This window comes from Medicago sativa, chromosome 7, assembly GCF_051527215.1.
Source record: "Medicago sativa cultivar Bolivia chromosome 7, Bolivia_mono, whole genome shotgun sequence".
In the NCBI taxonomy this organism is placed as follows: Eukaryota; Viridiplantae; Streptophyta; class Magnoliopsida; order Fabales; family Fabaceae; genus Medicago; species Medicago sativa.
The window spans coordinates 5059880-5079939 of record NC_140755.1 but is presented as its reverse complement, the minus strand read 5'-3'; the positions used below and the strand labels follow the sequence as shown (position 1 = coordinate 5079939).

The window sequence follows — 20060 nt, the reverse complement described above, 5'->3', positions numbered from 1 at the left end:
AATATATTTTAATACCAAAATTAAGTGTCCTTAACAAGGTTCATGACTAAATCTTATGAGACTATTTTTAGACAGCCACAACGTTTGTTTTAAACACCACAAGCAAATGAAAAAGATTTTGAAAGACACAACAACACCTGCGTCATAGATTTATATAGGTTATAATATGATAGAGATTATTAAGTCTCGGCCATTTAAGTAGAGAAAAGAGTGAATATAATTTTCTTACCAAAATTGATCCATAACCTTTAATTATTCATCATCCTTAATACTAAAAACATAACATCTCCCTAAGTTCATATAGTTAAACTTTGTTAGTGATGGTCTGAAGAAAATCAAAGTCCAAATGTCCATATATTCATTTTTCTTTGCATCGTCCATATGCATATATTATATACACACGTTAAAAGTCCAATATGTCCAATGTTTCCGGGGAAGGTTCCATATATGGCGAAAGGGTGTTGGCTTAAAAGTATATCCGAAGCTTAATTATTTTACATTCTTTTTATTTAATTTTTCATTTTCAAAGATAATGATTTCTAAAATAACCCTCCCCACACAGCTACATCATATTTTCTTTAAATATATCCAACACAACTTAGTTAAATCAACAAAGCAAAATAATTAAAACTCAATTCTTTTACAAAATTATTTTTCTTCAAAATCAAACTTTTCTTTTTGATCCATTAGTACCTATACACAAACTATGTTATTCATGAAAGAATTAAGCTTGAATAAAATCATCATATTCCTTTGGAAACGTGGTTCGCCCTTCATACAATAAGACCGAATGAAAGAAAATTCTTGATCTTTTAAATAAATTATTCATGATCTAAAGTGTTTAACCCAACTCATTATAAAGTCAAATAATATATATTTTTGTCAAAAAGAACCACATAGTTCCGCCAACACAGGAAATAAAAGTGGAAAGAACTTTGTTCCTTTAAAAGCCTACTAACTATTAGATCAACTAGACCATTGACCCGTGCTTCCGCACGGGTCATACGAAAGAAAAGTTATAGCGCAAATATGAAAGGGATCATTTTACTTGTAACCAAAAAACAGTATAATTCAATTCATAAAATAAATTGTCAGAAACCTTTGTAATGCACCATATTTAACAATTTCCACGACATCAATCCTGTTACGGTAACACGACATATAAAATTAATGACATAGTTTATTGAAAAAAGATAATCCAACGTATGTCGACATAAAAATAGTACCAAAATGCAATAAAAACATTACTACAAAACCAAGTGCTACACATTACGGAAAACCTCTTTGTAGACCACATTTGATGTCACATCAGTATCTTGACCGTCCTCGTCATTGATCAACATCTTTAAACCATCCCTCGAAGTAACCCTCGATACTGCGACGTACAATTGTCCATGTAAAAAAACATGAGACGGTAGATAGACACCAACATTTTTCAAAGACTGACCCTGACTCTTGTTAATAGTCATTGCAAATGAGACGGACAACGGAAACTGCCTTCGTTTAAACTTGAACGGAATTCTAGTATCAGACGGTTCTAGCGATAACCTTGGAATAAACACCTTTTCACCTATATTAGACCCAGATATTATCTCTGCCTCGAGCACAAATTTACCCATCTTTGTAATAATCAATCTTGTACCGTTACATAAGCCCAAATTTTGATCTATGGTCCTCAATAACATCACAGGTACTCCTACTTTCAATCGAATCCTATGGTTTGGCAATCCGGAGGCAACAATGGTGTTGAGAAATTCAGGTGTGTGGATGTCGTCTAGTGCGTCACCGCCTAGGTTTTTATGATAAGGTGTATCATAACTCAAATAAATTTTCTCCTCACCAGGAATCAAGTCTAACACATAATCATTAACCTGATCAACAATTGTATTCTTTGGTGCCAATATTGCTCTACTTTGAAAATATTCTGGTTTACCAATGCTCACTAACAAATTTGGGTAAGTGCTTTCAACAATAGATGCAATAGGATTACCTGAACTTGGAATAAGCAAGTCGGACGGGATTTCAACGGATATGTCGACATCATTGATTACCCCAGTGGTACCATCCCCAATGCTTAAAACCCAGTCAGAAAACAACTTCCTCTCTTCAATGTCTGCTTCAGATGCGCCACTTAAAACCCTCATATTTTTTGTAAGCGTAAGGACTTCACAGTAACTCCATAAATTAGATGAGTTAACTGTACCGTAGACAATCTCTGGCCTGGGAGCTTTGGGCATGACCGGTAATATCTGTCTGAAATCTCCACCTAAGACAACAACCTTACCACCAAACGGTATGTCCTTGTTTCTCTCATCTACGGTCTTTAGAACATCTCTCAAGGATCTATCCAGTGCTTCGAAACAATGCCTGTGCATCATTGGCGCTTCATCCCATATGATAAGTTTAGCCTTAATCACCAGCGATGCCAACGGTGTATTTGGAGTAACTCCACATGTAACACCCCAAATTTCGCAACATATCAAAGTAGTATAGAGATAAAATATTATAGTAGGTGTATTTAATGTCGAGTGATAGTTTTCTAAAATGGTTAGCTTAAAAATTTATTTAGATTGTTGATATTAAATATAAACATAATTATTAAAAAGAGTAAGTAGAAAGAATTATTTTAAGGAAAATAAGTAATAAAATATAGTTAAGTATCATTGTATTACGGGTGACTTTAAACACAATATATAATTATGACCCAAAAAGCCCAATAGCTAATATATATATATATAACCACATCCCATTAGGTTAAGGGGGAGACACGAAAACCTATTTCTTTTATTTGTCGTACAATAGTATGCAGATATTAATTTATAGACCTAATGACATGAGATGTTGGGAACAAGGGGAATGGAGCCAGGGCTGAATCATAAGATAAAGCAAGTGTCCTCCGTTAGTTTTATTTTTGATACTAAACCATCGACTGATTAAGAAATTGATCATATATTCGGGAGATCTTCACTTTCAACCGGCTTTTATGAGCTATTAGAGACTACAAATCGGAGATGCGATTCTATTCAACTATTAAGATTCATCGCCTTCGTTGAATTTTTTATGTTATGTGAAAGCTTCAATCCAGGTATGGGGTGAGAGAGAAGAGTTCGAGATCATGAGTGTAAATTAATTGGGATGAACGGGAAAGCCGTATTTCCCAAAGTTCATTCGGGGCTCACCGCGACGGTTGTAGCCCTTTGAGAGAATAATTAATTAATGTGCAAATTTAGATGTGGGAGGTTAAAAGAAGAATTAGAAACATTATTAAGGTGTTGCTTGATTTAAACTATGTGAATATGTGGTATTTGAAGTCATGGATAAATTTGTGGGTGCTTATGCTTGAATTGCTGCAACTATTTAGATTGATGACTTATTTAATGATTGATATAGATGTGTGATGTTATGTATTAGAAGTTGGAATTGTAGTGGTGTCGTATGCCTAGTATAAATAATTGTTTATTTTTTTTAAGTGATTTTATAGAGATAATAATTGAAATTATTCTTACTATCTTTGAATGTGTTTGAAATAAGATTTATTCTCCTTATAGATGTGTCTTGGATACCATAGTGCTAAATGTATTATTTTAAGATGTGTAAATGAAATATATTATTTGACTATGTGATATTTGAAGATGTATATAATTTAAAGATGTGGTATGTAAAGATGTGATATTTAAGAAGTATAGTTGATGTATTATTTGACTAAGTGTAATTTGTGAATTATTTGATGATGTGAAATTGATGTGTTAATTGATGATGTATAACTAAAGTGCTATTTAATGATGTGTATTTGATAATGATGCTATTTAAAGATGTTGATGTTTATCGTTTGATGCTGTTGACCATTAATTTCATAAAGTTGTAAGTGTCGGTCTAAGTTGTGAAGTCGTAAGAAGTTGTCCAAATTATTGGAATCATATAAGTTGTTTAAGAAGTTCAAGATGTCTAAGTTGTAGGAGTTGAGTCCATTGCATACTCATTAAAGTTGGGGGCTTTAGGCCCGGCAGCCTTTGTGCTCATTAAAGTTGGGGGCTTTAGGCCCGGCAGCCCTTGTGCTCACACTACGTTGGGGGCTTTAAGCCCGGCAGCTTTATGCTCACTTGTTGAGGAGCCTAATTACGCTCATATATGTTGTTGAATGGTACCACATGCATTTGCATATCAAGAAGTTTTACGATGATTTAAGTTGTTAAGTTGTTAAGAGTGCATTGTCAAGTTGAGTCGTGTTGTCGAGTCAAGTTGTTAAGTTGTAATGTTTTAACGAATTACTTTGTGATGTCTATTAATGTAATTGTGTGAGACGATGAAGGTGATTATTTGTTGATGTCCTTATGAAGATGGTTATTGGTGACTACATGTGTTGTGACTAGTTGGAATTGAATTGTGACATTGTGTTTGTGAAGTTTTTTTTGGTTCTTAAGTTGGAATGATATTTTCAACTAATATAGATTGAGATGATATAGTATATTCTTCAAGGTTCTGAATATTATGTTGTGATGTGAAACGACTTTGACTTAATTGCTTACGTGTTCTTCTCATTTTTTTTATACTATTACATGTTCTCGGAACTCACCCCTTCGTTGTTTGTGTTTGCTGGCTTGGCCCTGCGGTTGCGAAACCGTAGTTATATAGGTTATGAGTCTTGGAGTCAAGTGCATGCCTTTCGTGAGGACTTGTCTTGTGTCGTCGATTATTTTGGGGAAAAGCACCGCTCTGATAGTGACACGGGAAAAGGGATATGCTTACTTATTTAATTTTGTGCAAGAAAACCATTGTCTATGATGTAAAATGAAATATTTTCAAAAGAAAAAGATTCGATGTTATTATTACTATAATGTTTAATGAAGTGAAATATGAATTATGTTTGTTATGAGTCAATGTGATATCCTAAATTTTGTGGAAGAATTCCTATATCATTAGAGAAGTTTTTATTTGACACTTTCCGCTGCGAATCAAACTCTATTTTTAATTAAATAATAGCAATAATTATTCTTGGGATTTAGGGTGTCACAATTGGTATCAGAGCAGGTCGGTCCAATCTGACTGTGTGTTATGTGTCTGTCATGTTGTCTATGTGTCCTCCTATAGAATTTGTTTCACTACTTGTGTTCAATTATAGAGATGTTAGGTTAAAGTTAAGTTTGTTATCTTGTGTTCTTGAGATCTTCAGGATTGTCAAGAGTTAGGCCTATCCACATAGGCCAAGGGGTCATGAGTTGTTATGTTGTGTTTGTATTTTGTAGTGTCTTCATCGACTATGTAAGCCTTGATGTTTCTTTTGTGTATCGATTAAGTTTTTAACATGATACTAGCTTGTGAAAATGTTTGACTAGCGATATAATAATAACTATTCGTGTCTACTTGAATGTGTATTTATCGAATGACCTTAACTGTATAGGTGTAAATAAAAAGTATGATTATTGAGTAATTTTTGTTCTTACCATGACATTCTAGATGAAGAGTGAACCCTGCAATTGACATGTGTTGTTTTGGTTAACTTAAATATACCACTTGTAGGATTCGAGTAATATAGTATAAGATTTGGTGAAACCTTATGTGTGATAAATTTCTTAATTACATTTGTAACAACTAGTTGCTCATAATGAAATATTTTGATAGATTATAGTTTTAATGATTATGATTTAGATTCGAGTTTAAGTTTTAGATGTAATATTGTGTATTTTTGTTTTCTCAAATTGACTTGCTTAAGAGTCCAATACTTCTTAGCAGGTGTTGTTGCGGACTATAGTTATCGTTAGTGTAGCCTGTAATTGGATTTAATTATTTTAATTTTGATCTGCAAATCTATTAGGATTCAAGTTGGAATATATATAGAAATTTTATTCTGTTCATTGTTGAGAAATTTAATTCCGTTCTCAAGTTTCATCATACTCTTTGTGGAGAAATTGCACTTTATTTCGATAGTTTCTTCCCTTCATTGCTAAGTCTCATTGAGGTCATTCTTTGAATGTTCTAGTGAAGTTTTGCATTGTATCCGCTTGTGGATTTGGAATCTTGTAATCTTTGTAGGACACTGATTCTCTCTAATTGCCTTCTATGTTGACCATTTTTGCTCTTGTCTCTGTAACTTTTAGTATCGGGCATTAATTGTTCAGCTTTAATCATTTTAGGGTATATATGCAGTTGTGCTTAATTATTTTATTTTATTTTTTTGCAATGGTGTTTGTTGCTTTTCTGCATTCCGTGTTGGAGGTGTGTTGTCAGATTTATTCCATCTCTTGCTAAACTCTAGTGTGATCATTTTGGTTGTAAATATGTTGCTTGTATTTTTTTTTTTAATTTACTTCTTTGTGGCCTTCAAAAAAAAAAAAAAAGTTCTAGTGATGTTTTGATGATGATACCATTTTAAAAAGAAAAAAAAAATTTATATTCATACATGCAGTGCGCCGGCAGGATTTTAGAGTCTTGTTTCAATTTTTTTTAATATTGCGTTTTCGAATTAGTGCAGGGAGTCTGTGTTCTGGTTTACCTCAGTCTATAAAGTGAGTTATTGGTGCTTTATTTGGTTCTCTATTTGTTGAAATACAAATTTTTTTTTAATTGGGTTATATATAGTGTATGATTATCATGAGTGAGACTTTGATGGGTTCGTAGCGCTTATCTTCATCTACTTGTTTGTTGTTGTCATGAAATTAGTTGTTTAAGCTTGGTGTTTGAGTTTTATGACTGATTTATTTGCCCTTGTGATTCTTAAAGTTCTTCCTTTCGTCGCTGAGAGTCTTTAGGGAGAAACTTGTTTTGAATTTTTTTTTGTTGTTGCATTATTGTGAGTTAGTGGTCGAAATACTTTATAGTTTAAGATATTTAAGCAATAATTAAATCTATTTTCTATTGTGTCCTGAATTTCGAGGACGAAATTCTTTTAAGGGGGGTAGAGTTGTAACACCCCAAATTTCGCAACATATCAAAGTAGTATAGAGATAAAATATTATAGTAGGTGTATTTAATGTCGAGTGATAGTTTTCTAAAATGGTTAGCTTAAAAATTTATTTAGATTGTTGATATTAAATATAAACATAATTATTAAAAAGAGTAAGTAGAAAGAATTATTTTAAGGAAAATAAGTAATAAAATATAGTTAAGTATCATTGTATTACGGGTGACTTTAAACACAATATATAATTATGACCCAAAAAGCCCAATAGCTAATATATATATATATAACCACATCCCATTAGGTTAAGGGGGAGACACAAAAACCTATTTCTTTTATTTGTCGTACAATAGTATGCAGATATTAATTTATAGACCTAATGACATGAGATGTTGGGAACAAGGGGAATAGAGCCAGGGCTGAATCATAAGATAAAGCAAGTGTCCTCCGTTAGTTTTATTTCTGATACTAAACCATCGACTGATTAAGAAATTGATCATATATTCGGGAGATCTTCACTTTCAACCGGCTTTTATGAGCTATTAGAGACTACAAATCGGAGATGGGATTCTATTCAACTATTAAGATTCATCGCCTTCGTTGAATTTTTTATGTTATGTGAAAGCTTCAATCCAGGTATGGGGTGAGAGAGAAGAGTTAGAGATCATGAGTGTAAATTAATTGGGATGAACGGGAAAGCCGTATTTCCCAAAGTTCATTCGGGGCTCACCGCGACGGTTGTAGCCCTTTGAGAGAATAATTAATTAATGTGCAAATTTAGATGTGGGAGGTTAAAAGAAGAATTAGAAACATTATTAAGGTGTTGCTTGATTTAAACTATGTGAATATGTGGTATTTGAAGTCATGGATAAATTTGTGGGTGCTTATGCTTGAATTGCTGCAACTATTTAGATTGATGACTTATTTAATGATTGATATAGATGTGTGATGTTATGTATTAGAAGTTGGAATTGTAGTGGTGCCGTATGCCAAGTATAAATAATTGTTTATTTTTTTTAAGTGATTTTATAGAGATAATAATTGAAATTATTCTTACTATCTTTGAATGTGTTTGAAATAAGATTTATTCTCCTTATAGATGTGTCTTGGATACCATAGTGCTAAATGTATTATTTTAAGATGTGTAAATGAAATATATTATTTGACTATGTGATATTTGAAGATGTATATAATTTAAAGATGTGGTATGTAAAGATGTGATATTTAAGAAGTATAGTTGATGTATTATTTGACTAAGTGTAATTTGTGAATTATTTGATGATGTGAAATTGATGTGTTAATTGATGATGTATAACTGAAGTGCTATTTAATGATGTGTATTTGATAATGATGCTATTTAAAGATGTTGATGTTTATCGTTTGATGCTGTTGACCATTAATTTCATAAAGTTGTAAGTGTCGGTCTAAGTTGTGAAGTCGTAAGAAGTTGTCCAAATTATTGGAATCATATAAGTTGTTTAAGAAGTTCAAGATGTCTAAGTTGTAGGAGTTGAGTCCATTGCATACTCATTAAAGTTGGGGGCTTTAGGCCCGGCAGCCTTTGTGCTCATTAAAGTTGGGGGCTTTAGGCCCGGCAGCCCTTGTGCTCACACTACGTTGGGGGCTTTAAGCCCGACAGCTTTATGCTCACTTGTTGAGGAGCCTAATTACGCTCATATATGTTGTTGAATGGTACCACATGCATTTGCATATCAAGAAGTTTTACGATGATTTAAGTTGTTAAGTTGTTAAGAGTGCATTGTCAAGTTGAGTCGTGTTGTCGAGTCAAGTTGTTAAGTTGTAATGTTTTAACGAATTACTTTGTGATGTCTATTAATGTAATTGTGTGAGACGATGAAGGTGATTATTTGTTGATGTCCTTATGAAGATGGTTATTGGTGACTACATGTGTTGTGACTAGTTGGAATTGAATTGTGACATTGTGTTTGTGAAGTTTTTTTTGGTTCTTAAGTTGGAATGATATTTTCTACTAATATAGATTGAGATGATATAGTATATTCTTCAAGGTTCTGAATATTATGTTGTGATGTGAAACGACTTTGACTTAATTGCTTACGTGTTCTTCTCATTTTTTTTGTCATACCCCAATTTCTGACCTAAGGATCCTACATTCATACACCGACACGTGTCCTTTGACCATGTTCAGTCTCTGACTTTTCGTTGAAAATTTCAACAGAGGTATTTTAAAATACCTCATTTTTAGTTTCGAGTCAAACCTTTTCCTCTCTATCTTTTTATTCTTTTTTCTCTTCGTCTTTATTTCCATCTTTTAATTTCTTTTATTTTTTATTAATTAATTCATTTTAATTTTAGTCGTTATCTCTTTAAATTCATTTGTTATTTCCCTTTTAGATAAATCCGTTTTTATTTACTTATTACCTAGAAAATAAAGTCAAAAAATATGTATGTGTTTATCCTTTGTTTATCTTCCCATTTTTTATATCATTGTATTTATTTTATTTTTTTTCTGAGTATTGAGTCCAAAAAACGTCCAAATCCAGAAACCGTCTGATAGTATCCAAATGGTCCTGATCCAAAACTGTCACAAAGTCTCAATCCATCCAGCCTGTCACACACGCGCTCGTTTCATCCTCATCCTCATCCGAAAACAAACAACACGTTCTAATATGTTCATCCCAATCCCGTAACGGAAACCTCCTATTCTCCTCCCCAAGCTACTGATTTCTGGCCTCTTCTTAACAAACCCTAAAGTCTGCACCTCGCCATATAAATAGAACCTGCAGAGACACCAAAGGAAAAGGGGGGAAGATCGCAGGGGGAAACGAAGAAGCCAGAGGCGCACATCACAAGGAACAGTCCGAACCACAACGCATACGATTTCCAGATCGCGACAACGTCTACGACCTTGGAGCCGATCCAAACTCACATCCAGTCTCGGATTCAGACGTGCAACCAGAAGCAAAGGAACAACATTGAACTGCAAACGCACGTGCTGTCACACCACGAAAGCAAACCCGCTGTGACTGTATCTTCAAAAGAATCAAAAGGTAGTTTTCTCTCTTAGACTTTTAGATCTAGGTCCATTTGTTTTGTTTTGAAAGTTTTAAGGCTTAAAAACATACGGAAGAGAGGGAAGCGGTCTTAAAAGTAAGAAAATTTTGAAAAAAGAGGGTTTTTAGCTCCGACGCGGTGGCGCCGCCGCGATAACTCGCCGGCCACCGCGTCGGACTTCCTTCCAACCGCCACACCTTCTCGTCGGAGAAGAAGATAAGGAAGTAGAGGGGAGGAACCGAGAAAAGGAAGATAAGAGAGAGAAAGATGGATGAAAAATGAATGAAAGTTTCTCCCACAGCCTATATATAGGCTGCTTAGATCCTGTGTGCGTGAATCCATTCTGTCCCATACACTCTCGGTTTCCTGGCTGTCTGATTCAGATCAAGCGGCCCTGATTGAACCGGTCTAACCCAACCATCACCCTAACCCACTAGGCTTAGTAAACCGATCCTGTTCAAAGCCCAATTCCTTCTTTTAACTTCTGCATGATATCCACACCCCCATTTTTACTTCCTGCACCACTACGCATCATTTTTTTAATTTTTATTCATGCATTTGTAATCTTTCTTGCATCTTTTAAGTTTCTTAAATTAGGTTGTTTGCATATTGCATTATTCATATATCTATTTCTTTGTGTATATTTTATTTTATATCATTCTTCGTCTATTACGTGAAATTTAGATTGCACATTAGGTTTAGATAATTCACATATTTTCTTAGTTTAGTTTAAGCATTGCATATTTTAATTCAGTTTCGTTTATTTATTAGAATGTAACTAAGCCCTAATGTAATTTAATCTATTCCTTGCACATGAATTAGAATGTAAATAGGCCTTAAATGTAATTTATTTATATTTTCTCGCAGACCATAGAATGTATTAATAGGTTTTTTTGTAATAGTTTAGGTGCATGTGTGCGTGAGTGGGTGTATGTTTATTTTTATGCTGAGTAGTTTAGGTAAAAGGCCCTTGTGGTGGTCCAACGCCACCATGGGGTCCCTACGCTTTTATTCCTTTATGCTCTGTTAGTTTAATTTCATTCCAATTATTCAAAAATAACAAAAACATTCAAAAATCACAAAAAATATTTTCTTAAATAAACCTTGATCTTAAATCAAGTGACGTCTTTTTTTATTTTATTTTCTTAATTAAATGTCAATCAACTTAACTTATTTTGAGTCTCTTTCCTTTAATATAAAAAACACAAACAAATATTCTTTTGCCACTTTGGCTTTTTTTCCTTTTTTTAAAAACCTTTTTTAAAACTAATAAAAAACACACAACCAATCAAACGTTAGTTTTTTAACCCCGAACTACGAGGTTTTGATCCCTCACGGGTACGTAGGCAGAGGACTTTGTCCTTCCAAATCAATAAAATGTAGATAATTAGGTCCTCCTTTTTTTAATCACTTAAAATTCTTTTTCAAAATAAGCAAGTTATAGCACATTATTTAAATAAAACTAAAAGGTTCCCGTAGAGTACTACGGACATAAAGGGTGCTAACACCTTCCCTTTATGTAACCAACCCCCGGACCCCCAATTTAAATAAATTTTTTTCAAAGTCGTGAAATAATTAGTGAGTCAATAAGCTAATCAAATAGCCTTGATCTCCAAAAAATGACGCGACATTTTTTATACTATTACATGTTCTCGGAACTCACCCCTTCGTTGTTTGTGTTTGCTGGCTTGGCCCTGCGGTTGCGAAACCGTAGTTATATAGGTTATGAGTCTTGGAGTCAAGTGCATGCCTTTCGTGAGGACTTGTCTTGTGTCGTCGATTATTTTGGGGAAAAGCACCGCTCTGATAGTGACACGGGAAAAGGGATATGCTTACTTATTTAATTTTGTGCAAGAAAACCATTGTCTATGATGTAAAATGAAATATTTTCAAAAGAAAAAGATTCGATGTTATTATTACTATAATGTTTAATGAAGTGAAATATGAATTATGTTTGTTATGAGTCAATGTGATATCCTAAATTTTGTGGAAGAATTCCTATATCATTAGAGAAGTTTTTATTTGACACTTTCCGCTGCGAATCAAACTCTATTTTTAATTAAATAATAGCAATAATTATTCTTGGGATTTAGGGTGTCACAGCACACATTGAGGTCTCGTCGATTATAAAAGGGAGACCGAATCTTGAATGTGCAGTTCTTCCATCGGGTATAAGCAAGGCAGCAATCCCACTGGATGCACATGCCAAAACAATCTCACCCTCAGACCTCAATGCAGCTGACAATGCCCTCCAAATAAATGTCTTCCCCGTACCACCATAACCATACAGAAAAAAAAATCCAGGCTTGTCTTCCCTGACTCTTGTAATGATTGTATCATATATATTACGTTGTTCTGAAGTCATGGTCGACATCAACTGAGCATGTTCAGCAGCTAGTAAAGACTTATTATAATTCATCTCATCATAAATCAATCTATTTCCGACATCAGTGACCAACGATGTATCAGCTGTTGGCATTGGAGGAAAATCAGTCAAACTCTTCCCAAAACTCTGCAACAACGTTTCTAGCTCGGCCAACGCATACGCCTCCAACTGCTCATCAGTTAACCGTAAATCTGGTAGAGAAATCAAGGTTGTTAAAAATCAGCAGGTCTTGTATGTCAAAAATATATACGGGAAAAAACAGCCATGTTCATGTAATTTTGATAAAAAAAAACATATGTGTAAATAGAGCTATTTTTTTCAACTTCAGACAATAAAAACTTATGTTATAAATAGTTCTTCATTCATAATTAATGTAAATTATCATTAGAATAATTATTTGGCAGAAACGCAAAATCACTATTAGATTTACCAATATCATTGCATGTAATTTGAGTAAACAACGGTAGTTACTTTCGTATAAAGACAAATGCATGTATTGTCAGAGATGGAAAATTATTTGAGGAGGAAGAATGAATAAACATAATTATTACGTAATTAAAAATAATAAATTAGCAATGAAATAAACCTGGAGCTCCAAGCACCCGCCTCTGTTTGTGGAGAATGTCATCAATTAAACTTGCAGATGTAGAATTCCAGACAACATTTGGTCTGGCAAATTGGTCAGATATCATCAGTTCTACAAAAAGTCTACGTAAATAAGTGCCAGTGCCCCAAAGACTTGCTTCCATTATCGCGTCTATAAACTCCTTGTCATCATCCAGTAAACCCATAGCGTAGCAGGCCTCCTTGAAAGTATTGTATTTTACACTGTCGACAATCTTGATGTCATCAAAAGATGTCGGACCTTTGATGTAGTTTAAGAGAGTTCTCAGGTAAAACCTTTCGCCGGAACCTGGTGGAGCAAAATGGACCCTTCCTATCGAAAAACCAACTTGCCTAGGAGTCCATTCATGATCCGTTGCTTTCCACACGAATTTTGTCGGGAATTGATTGTACGTCATATTTCTTGCTTCTGGATACTTTTGATTTGCTTTCATCCAGGCCAAAAACTTTGTAGTTTTTCCATGCGATCGCTCTACAACTTCTTCAATATCCTCGTTCTCTTCGTACATAATTGAATGCTCATTTTCTAAATGATAATTTAACCGTTCAACCGAAGGTTATCTGTAATGTATGTCAAAAGCGAATATTCTCCAGGCAGCTTCACACGGGGACAAATACCGACAATCATAATAAATTTTTATCTCATCCAAATCACTTTCACCTCCACCACTATAAAAGTTTGCGGTGACGCGATCATGTCCCTTGTTCACATATTTGAAAAGGTATTTGATAGAACGAATCTGGTTGCACCACTCGACATTGATATGAGCATTGTACTTCAAGAGCAGTGTTCTATTATACGGCACAACAAACCTGTTGTCTGCAAAACACTCTCCTTTTTTTACATAAACTCCATTGTCCCTTCTTCTGTAAACTGGATATCCATCTTTATCGAGCACGGTTTGGTCCACAAATTTCTTTGGAAAGTGCTTGGTACATTTATTTTTTAGCATGCAAGGTGAACTTGTGTTCTGGTCACCACATGGGCCGTGAATCATTAGCGTAGTCACTATATTAAATAACTCCACATATGTATCTTTGTTTGGAATCTCTACTGATATAATCTTGTCAAGATCCTCAGGCTTCTTACAACGATAACTTGGCTTCAAAAACACCAGTATGTGTGCATGAGGTAGCCCACGCTTTTGAAATTCAATAGTATATATAACTGCACACATAACAGAGAAGCTCGAAATAAGTTAACTTCATGGTAAATTAATGTAAGAAATAAAGTATTGCACAAATGTCATATAATCAGGGAGTCGTGGATAACTATTGAATATTGGTTGTAAAATACCTATAATACATTATATTTACATGGTAGATGTATAATATACGACATGAATTGACATACTATTTCACCAATGTGCCGTATGGAATTAATTGAAATTCATTTTAGTATTTGCATCGTGTACTGTAATATAGTGATGAAGTAGCAATAGAAAGCAACTTCAAATTCCTTACAACGGAACATAACATATATAAATAAAATGGTACAGTTGGGACCAAAACTTTAGTGTATAGATTACTCACCTGCCCGTACTTCTCCAAATATTTGGCCCTTCTTGATCTCCTTTATGAGATGATCGAGTTTTAACTTGAAAATTCTGCAAGACAAATCTGGTCTATCTGCTGGTTTTAGATTATGCAATTTGAGAAAATCAACAACCTCCGGCCATTTATGATTGCAAGTAAACGTGATGAACAGATCGGGATATCCAATCCATCCACAGATAGCCATTGCATCCTGATAGTTTTGGATCATGTACCGTGGACCACCAATAAAAGTCGCGGGCAAAATAACTCTTTTTCCAGTAGTAGCCGGATTTGTCTCTCCTCTTAGAAGTGCTTCGATTAATCCTTTATACATATGCGCCCTTAAATCTTTTTGATGATCTCTTGCATACCTTAATCTGGCATACTCTATCATACTGAACCCGTCGACTAAAAATTGGTGGAGCAACCTCCTTGAAAAAACAATAGTTGAATAAATCCTATCTCGATGCTGGATCATATAAGCCATCCATTCTAATAGAGTGACATATAGTCTTTTTATCTGTGACTTCTTGGATGTTTCATTGTACCTGATATATTTTCGATAACCATCCTGACCTCTTGGAAACAAAAGCGGATATTGCAACGGCAAGTAAGATGGCTCAAGAATCGAAATTCTCTTCAAAGTACCAGATCTTTCTTCGACAACAACATCTCTTTCAAAATCAGAAGAATCAAAGTCTCCGACTATCAAAGCTGCAACCTCTGACGCTGTAGGCAAATTATACCTCCGACCATCCCGATTTCTCTTGCCTAATATTCTTAGCTTGACAGTAGGGGCATTTCTCGCCTTCAAAGTATCTCTTGCAGTTCTATACTGTTTGGCGTAGGAATTGACATCATCAAGAATGTCTCTAAGGTTAGTAACAATTGACGATTTCATCGAATCGTTGTCGTCATCCATCCTACAAACAAAAGCCAAATATCAATATGTACGGTATGAAAACTTTACTCCAGAGAGTGGAATGAAAAATAAATGTCGAAATCAGCAAAGTATAAAACATTTTACCCCACAGCTGCCATTCTATTCTTGATTTCATTGTCGGTGTCATAAACGTACAATTGAGCAAACTTTGGTACATCTCCTTCCATTGGCAGCAAACTACCAATCCGATGATAGTTTTCGCCATTCAGAACAAAAATCGGAGGAGCGTTCCCACTATTCATAGAGCTGTCAATATTTCCACCCATCGATGTGAAGGCAAACATACTGTTAAAAGATCGAATATTTTCCATAAAATACTTGCTTCTTCTATTGTCAGAGTAATACAAATCAGCGAGAGGTTCAGGCAACGGTGGGTACGCAATTTTGATCCTCCCTTCCTTGCAACACATAGAGAATTCCGGCACTATTGGCTTGCACTCCTTGCGAGTCCTCTCTCCATACCACATGTGTGATCCACAATCTTTGCATATACAATCCGGCTGCCCGAAATCCTCGTAACTTACACTTTCAACAGAATCTGAAAATAACGCGAGTATCATGAATTGTATGTATTGTAACAATGTCTCGGATGAAAGTAAACATATTTATATTTAAATTACAATGGTACCTGATTGAAGAGATGAAAATATTCCCAACAACATATCGGTGCAATTCTGATGCACAATGTCAGAGCTGATGTCTGTTCACATGCAACAGCTATATACGTCAAGAAATTATTGTTCGACCAATATAATTTTACGATGAAAATTCTTCATCCAATACGATATTAGCAACACAAATATAAAGTTACAGAGACAAAAAGCAACATTACCTGAATTTGGTGGAATATCTTCGTCTTCCCAATTTTGAAGACAATTTTCAACGATTAATTCTTCATTAGCAGATGTGACAGACGACAAAATTGTGTCTGTGGCTTGAAAAAGATGGTGCTGGTTTACACTTACATCATCATCCAAATGAATCACTGAAAGAAAAGAAATAATCACGTTTGAGAGGGTCGTAATGTTCTTTTCAGCTTAATCATTTTCTTTAAATCAATCTTATGGAATCGTTTTCTATGTTTCTTGAATCATTTTCTTCGTTTTCTTCTTGTGTGAACTATCCGATTTCTCAATATCTGTTTTTTCTTTTACTGTTTTCTTTTCAAATTGTTCTTAATTAGTCTGAACCGAGTTTTGTTTTGACCGTAACATGTTGATGCATTTATCTGTATTGATGTGGGGAAAACATTCTCAACGATTTCCTTATTTATGTTACTCACTGACTCATTGAAGTAAGGTTCTGTTTTAGCTTCCACGATATTGAGAAATCATGCTCCTATTTGTCTAGAGTGTTCATTATTCATTACTTCCATATTTACTATTTAATAAATCAAATTAAAGTAGCTATCTGAATTTTGGATGAATTGTTGGACTAAGTATAAATGATGAAATATAACCATCTTGCTTTCAGGCTTCCTAGCTGCTATTTAGTGCACTGAAGCGTAAAAATATATAATTATATAATAAAACATAAATAAATATATCAACCTTATAAACATGTTAGCGTTTTTTTAATGAGAATAAACATAGGAAAGAGGAAAAATATAAGGACTACGAAGGTCCTTATGAATCATTGCAAATCAAATCTTGAAGTCAGATTGCAAAACACCAAGCAAAAGTAAAATCTGGAACGATAGAATTTTTTTTTCAAATTAAGATAGCATCAGTTGTTACAACCCTTAATTTCAATCAAAATTTCATAAAAACTACGGCTTGTAATTTATACGTATTAGCGCAATAAGTACAACTAATCATATATAAAATATATGGTTTTGGTCTGACTTTTTCACTTCCAAATATACATTTAAACAAATTTCCCTATAAGAATGTTTCATTGTAGAGTCATTCAAAAGGGTAGCTTTGCAAGAAAGACTCTGCAGAGGCAATGTGTTATTAGAAAAATTTTCTATGCTTATTTTTTTCTTTTTTATGCACTGTTTTTTTGTTATTATATAATTATAAACCAGTTCATTGCCTAGCACATTTTGTTCCTTCATGCCTTCAAACTGCAGTGAACCTGAAATTGCATACAGTCTCCATTTCAACTGATGCAGCTACTGTTGTTAAATGTCTTAATTCCTCCTTTTGGGTTGCTGCTATTAATCCTTGATTGTAGATTTCTTTTGGAACAAATAGGTTGTGCTATTGTCTAATTACTCTGTCATGTGTCATGTGTAATACACATTCTGTTTCTTGTTAATGAAGCTATCTTTCAGTTCAAAAAACAAAATAAAATGTTGAAACCGAAAGCATATTACTTCCTTTTTTTATAGGCGGAAGCAAATTACTATAATGCGTGCTAGTTTCTGTTTTTGATGCATTAGATATAGTTTCTCAGAAATATGTTAAGGAAAGTAATAATTTGTTGATAATCTTCTACATGTATTTAAGATGTCTTCTTATTGTGTTTATTCTTTATCTTAAAATTTTGTGGATTTTATATTAATTTTGATGCCTGGAGAAGGTCTCTAGATAAAGTACTAATGTCTCATATAGAATGCCAATATGCGAAACATGAATGGCTCAATAATTAATGATATTCCTTTTTACACTGGTGTATAATTGGCAGAAGAGTGAGGATGTTACAGAAGAAGTAAATAATAGTAACAATGTGCAGATAAAATTGGAGCAACGGCAGAAAGATAATCGGCTGGATATTCCTGTAATTGAAGTTATAGTTTTGTTTATGATTGCATGCCAAACAAATTCCAAATCCCCTAGTTTCTTTCAGCCATTTTATAGTATATAAATGTGTTTTTAGCTGCTGCAACTTATATTTTGCATGCTTGTTACTGATTTGCTAAATGATTCCTTTACTTGACTCGTATGAAACAAACGGAGACAACACAGTGAAGAGAAGCAGGAAAAGGAAGACATCGCGGAGAGGACAAAAACCAACAGAAACAGACAGATAGTTCACATCTAAATTTGGAGCACAATCAGGATTTTCAACTTAAATTTATAAGGTCATAAGCTTGATGCTTATACCACGTTTAAATCATGTTAAATTTAGATAACAGCAGCAACTTGTCTCAGATTATTCGATCTCTTTGTTTTGCGGGATAGTAACATGATTGGTTACATGTATAACTTTCTTTTGTTTCGGGCATATAGCTTTCAAATCACTTGGGAAGCTCATATTTGATGTTGGATTGTTGGTGGCATATCAATGTGATCAATATGGTAAGACATTGTTATTTGTTTGGCATTAGACAGAGGCATTTCTAACTGGGCCTACTCTAGCTTTTTATTTATATATGCTTTAACTTGTTGGAAGTGGACCAATTAATTTTTCATAGGGACGGTAAATATTTGGTATATTTTGAATAATTGACTAATACATTTATTTGAATATTGAAGTGGTGTTTCTTATACTGCTAACGCTCTAAATAATCTTAGGTGGACTGTGAATGAGAGTTTGGGCAAGTGATTATTATATCTTGAGAAAGATCATCTGTTTTATTTTTCACACAAAAATATCTCTAGTGTTGATTATATCTCTAGTGATTATTTTTTAACCCGTTATATGTTAAAACACTTGATATCCACAACACATTAATAACTAAAGAAATTCTATCATGGTAAAATAAAGAGAGTAGGTTAACGCAAGAAGTTTTATAACCCACTATTAGTCTAAATAGAATAGCATGCAAATTAAGTTTGTTCTCTTCTAGTTTACCTTCATTGTCCGGTATATCAGAATCCTCGCGGTTTTCATCACACATGCCATCGAAGGATCCAACAGAATGGTCGTGAGACACATGTGTTGCATTTGTTAAAACATGTCCACTGGTTCCAAGGATTTCGTTGGTCTGGCTATTAGAACCGCGCCTATTCGGTAGTTCTGCAAATAAACATCCATGTTTTAGGAAAAATAGGTGAAACAATTACTAATAGTGTTGCGGTGCTTGTGCTTGACTAACCATTTGTGATGTCGGACAAAGGATTTCTGTTAGAGACGTTGAAACTTGTATGAGATGAAGGTTGATGTGAAACAATTTCTGAATTATCATATATTTGCACAATTTTTCGCCTCTTGCTATTCTCCATGAAGCGAATAGGAACATGAATTGAAACAGCACAATTAAAAGGAATTGTTGTTCTATGTAAGTGAAGTGGATAGGTTAAAGGCTCTATTATAATCTATCAACATGAATTGAAACAGCACAATTAATAGGAGCAGATATAAGAAATAGGATCACAGTGGTGCCTTGTTTCATATGATGCTGTTTTTATTAAAGAGAATTTTTTAATATGAGGAGATATAAGAAGCATAAGAATAGGAGCAGATATAAGAAATAGGATCACAGTCGATAAAGTCACCAACAAAATTTTACAAATCTCTTAATAATATGAAAAGAGAATTTTTTTTTATTAAAGAAAAGTTGGTTTCTATTTTTTTGGGCGACCACATCCTTTTTCTTTGGTAAATCGTTTTTTCCTTTGATTAAAACATCCTGTTAGATTGTTTTCTTTGAAACATTCTGAGTGTAACAAAATCTTTGGTAAATTATTTTTTTTTAGATTTCAATCAAACAAAAGAGTAACATGCTTATCTGAGTGGTTACATCCTTTTTTTTT

General features: G+C 33.9%; 1 long non-coding RNA gene and 1 pseudogene across 1 annotated transcript; one reads left to right on the top strand and one right to left on the bottom strand.

Moving 5' to 3' along the window:
* Positions 1 to 1262: 1262 nt before the first annotated feature.
* On the bottom strand, positions 1263 to 19588 carry LOC146903717 (uncharacterized; annotated as a pseudogene).
* LOC146903718 (uncharacterized) lies at positions 7402 to 11896 on the top strand. Its single transcript, XR_015019823.1, has 2 exons — positions 7402 to 7531; positions 11643 to 11896. It is a non-coding gene; the product is annotated as an uncharacterized LOC146903718 (long non-coding RNA).
* Positions 19589 to 20060: the final 472 nt, after the last annotated feature.